This window comes from Macrobrachium nipponense, chromosome 27 (genome assembly GCF_015104395.2).
Source record: "Macrobrachium nipponense isolate FS-2020 chromosome 27, ASM1510439v2, whole genome shotgun sequence".
NCBI lineage: Eukaryota > Metazoa > Arthropoda > Malacostraca > Decapoda > Palaemonidae > Macrobrachium > Macrobrachium nipponense.
Window position 1 is genome coordinate 2,172,950 of NC_087216.1, and position 4,924 is coordinate 2,177,873.

Here is a 4,924-nt window from a genome sequence, read left to right on the forward strand (position 1 = left end):
TATTCTTCCATCTCAACAAAAGACAGGAGGAACGTTCATGAAATCGTATACCCCCAGGCCTCAGAGGCATCCCGCCGGAACCGTGAGATTCGAGATGGACAGTGTTTTCATATTTCAGGTGAGCGTGATCCGCCACTTCGACTGGAACGTGGCCTCCGATGGTCACGTCACTCAGTGGATCTCACTGTGCAGAATCCTTTTAAAGGCAATCCTCTAATCCGTGAAGGGTAATTAGTGTTTGTTCTCCTCCTCCTCCTCCTCCTCCTCCTCCTCCTCTCTCACACACAGAATAGAGCAAATCACTAGAACATGAAATAAAGAACTCAACAGGACGTTCAAATTGGATATTTTGATGAAGGGAGTTTCTGGTTCATCTGAAAACATGTTTGTGATGGTATCTACAACTGTGTATTTACTGCACACATACCAAGGCGGCGCCAGGACCAACTGAAACATTGTAGGTCACTGACACTTCAGATGCAAATTTTTAACAGAACGTCGAGGAACATGGCACAATATATATATATATATATATATATATATTATATATATATATATATATATATTTATATATATATATATATATACATATATATATATATATATATATATATTTTATATATTATATATGTGTGTGTGTGCACTCAAGATTTAAACTATTGAGGTACTGTGGAGGTTTTTAGGGCGAGAAAATCAGAAAATGACATCAGACGCGTGGTGGGTAATAAAATTGGTTGTAAAAGGAGTGTGGAACGGCTTATGCTTGCACTTGATACAAAACTCATTAAGTATGCTGAATAAAAAAAAATACAGACAAATATAGGACGGGTGAAGCCAAGAAGGCGACAGGGGTGCGCGGAGTCCATGGAAGCTAAGTTCAGAATGAATGAAAGAATTGTCAGAACAACTCTCCTTTATGGAAGTCAAGGGCGGGTGCGAAATGCAAATGAGTAAACAAAAGCAAAATAATAGTAATCTGCGTCATAAACGAAATATGGAAAGAAATGAAAGGGGTGAGATATGTGGGGGTACATGGAAACAATAAAAAGTTCACGCAAGTGAATGGATGAACAAGTGCGTTCAGAGATGGTTAGGACACGTGGAAAGAGGAGGGAGAAATGATAGTTGAAAAAGACACAGAAAGTGTGGAATGGATGGAATGTAAAGGGTACTGGAAAGAAAGGGTCTTAGTTACTATTCTCGGAGCTCAAGAGCGCATGCAACAAACAAGCAAATGAAACAGTATGTAAAGAAGCATTCTATGAACTAGAGATGAACCTCTTATAGGTATATAAAGCGGTTCATTTTTGGGAGGTTTTATACACCCAGGACTCAACAGTAATGCATGATAAAAGTAGTAATCAATGACTTGCTCATTCTTTCAGGTAACTCTCTACTAATAAAATACATTATTGCATATTATATATATACATGAGGGTGTTTATGTACGAAAAATGAGAATTAAAGACCGCAGCAAACAACCTCGTTAATTCAACAGGATGCCCAACGACTGAAGGTAAACGCGAACTTAAACCACATGCTGAGCAAAAAGATCACCCAAAAACCGTTATTGTTGTATTACCACCCAACATTTTCAACCGCACTCGCGCAAACACAAGCGCTTATACATACACACACACACGCGCGCGCGCACACACACACACACATATATATGTATGATATATGTATATATATATATATATATATATGTATATATATATATATATATATATATATATATATATATATATATATATATAATTTTACAGAACGAATACGGAAGTACGAGAGGAATATCTGCTTATATTGAATACACTGTACTGGCTGTCTTCAAAACTATAATAGTTAAATAACACAAGAAGTGATTCATAAGGCTAAGACTTCTTGCTATACGGTCAATTAAATCTCAGGTAGTTCTGGGGTATTTGGAACGTTAATCCCCTTAAAACTGGGGTCAGTGGAAAGGTTATCCACAACAACTATGACCTGAGATTTTACGTGAGGTTAAAACCCTTTCCATTTAGGGTTCCCACCGTTATGATTTGGCATGTTTTTGTAAGGTCAAAGCCTAATCAGTCAGGCAATCTAATGTCCAACTGTACCCAAGTCCCGAAGCATATAGATAAGGAAGTCGGGAAAAAACCAAAAACCATAAACAATCTATGACAAATGATGCATTTTTTCGCCTTTTCAATGTTAGAAAATTCAAAATTACCCGGTCCTACTCTGAATGCACAGGGGCAAGATTTTACGTATTCCTAACAGAGAGAAACCGTATTAAGGTATTGTTTTCTCTGAAAGCAGCATTCTTGTTCCAGTTTTGTAAAGATTACTTATTAATTGCTTCTGCATTTGGGTGTCTGTAGAGTGCAAGTTTCTCCCTATGCACATGTGCTCATTTCTATAAGTGGGTGAAGAATGGGCTGGCTAACAATATAGATCAGAATCATCAAGAAGGTCAACCCACCTCTCTTTTTGGGAAGAGGAGGGTGGGGAAAGAGGTAATTTAAGCCGTTGGGATCAAGATTACGATACGAATTTCCCATAGTACCTTTTCTGGCTTTTATTATTATTATAAAATAGACTACAATATAATCAGATTTTATACATATTTTAGATGCAAACTTATGTATATTTAGTCAGATCATCAAACTTGCATCCTTAATATACAAGTCATAAACTTGAGCTATTCACGGATGAAGTACCTTTGTGTTGAAGAACTCAAAAACTCTTTCCATTGTCTAATGTTTGGTATTAATATTACAGACCCTAAGCGTCCCCTCATACTTCAAACAACCTTGTTTATTCTCGTTCGGCTCAAAGCTTTGGCCGATCCATACCATCAACACAGTTATTATTAGAGAAGTGTCCACTTTCTAATTGTAGATACGATCCAAGTTAATCTCAAATTCAACTATTTTGATAACATTTCATTCACGCAGTTATAAGGAAACGCAGGAACTGAAAAAAGAAATGTCTTATTGCTTCGGTGACTTATGACTTGCGCAATACATTATCAAAAAGACCGCCGCACCGTTTGACAGGTGTCAGATTACTAACTACACAATTGCGCAAATTTATGGGCCAATCATCCAATGCTTGTTAAGCAATACTATCGCTACACCTGAAAATGTTCTCGATAAAAAAAAGTGTTAAAATAATTTTGCTTTAATTCTCAGTGGGGTCTTGTCTTAATTTAAGATAATAAGTGCTGGTTAAAAACTATCTCCTAATGATATAGAGTAATAATAATTTTGGCAGGCTTCGCCTGTAAGTTTAGAGAAAATTTTGTCAGGACATTTAAATCATTTAAAAAAAGATATGAGAGAGAGAGAGAGAGAGAGAGAGAGATATTTGAACCAGTTACTAGTTTCAATTATTTCTACAATGGTACAAAATCCCTACCTGATATAATGAGAATAGTCTCTAAACACGGCGAAGAAAACGAAATATAAGGAAACGAGAGAGAAAGAAAAAGAAAGAAAAAACAATGCCGAATAAAAGAGCATGTAGGAGAAATAAATAGAAAGAGTAACCTCTCCACAGCATTTTCCTTCCTACTCCTACCCCTCCTCCTCCTCCTCCTCCTCCCCCTCCTCCTCCTTCTCGCGCAACATCGATAACCCACATCTATTCGGCTGATGATTACTTAGGCCAAGGGGAACAAAAGAAACTCTACAATGACTCTCATTCTTTTGCAAGAGAAAAAGAGAAATTGCAACGGCCCTCGGCAATCAGGAGTGGCGAGCTGGGATGTCGCTAATTAACACAGTCACCGACTCATTTATGAAAAGAAACAGGGACAAATGTAAGAGAATGAGGAGAGAGTGGAAAAAAAGAAAGGAGAAGAAACGAAAGAATGAGTACCCTTTGTTTCATGATCTCTCCGAGACTCGACTCGATGATCTACAATTCCGAGATCGCAATTCCATTTTGGTTTGATTTCCTTCCTTCTCTTTCACTCCGTTGCTTTGGCGCAGGCTATGACGACTTTACAAATAATCTTTTCCGCATTTTTTCAAAGCAAATAAGATATTTCACTGGTCAGAAACTTGCCCGATTACGTAGTATCTCGGATACACTAAATGCAACCCAATACCTTCGCTATTACACCCGAATGCTGGAATTTGGCTGAAACAACAACAAAATTACTTGTAGAGAAAAATTCCTGGTCTACGGACCTTTTAACATTAGTGTATCCAGAAAATAAAAAAAAAATCAGATGAAATACAGACTCCCTCTCTCTTTCCACTGCATAACGGGACACAGCAATTATCGCAAGTTCATGTACTACATAGTTAAAGTGAAACTCATTGCAGGAAATCGGTGGAGATTTCCTCTCTTATCAAACCAAAAGTTGCACTCCTTCAGGTAAATAAAATAAATCTCTGCAATTATTCTATATAAAAGATGATCCCTAATAATGAATGACGAGAACTGATCATGCTACTTATACACAATACAAAACAAAAAGTATACGTTACAAGGATTCTTTTAGGACCAAAAGTGATATCTTGCGCTTTTATACATTTAAAATTTAAAATAACCAAGTTGTGTACAAATAAATTGGTAGCCTATTGTGAAAAGGACAATCAGAGATGGCTACTTAGAACAGATGTCTTTCGGGATATTTACATGCAATAAAGATCCGAAAAACCCTGATTTGTAAGATGAAATCCTACCAGTCCTCTTAAGCCTATAGTTAATTTCGTGAAGCAACAACCATGTTGGTATTTGGTGCCACACCAAGCATCTATATTCACAATTAATAGATTTTCTTTAATCTTCTATAATTATAAATGATCACGATGGCAATAAGCATCGAAGCTGAAAATACGCCAGAGAGAGAGAGAGAGAGAGAGAGAGAGAGAGAGAGAGAGAAAGGGGCTAAGTTAGGGTAATAAAGTGGAGAAGGTGGACAAGA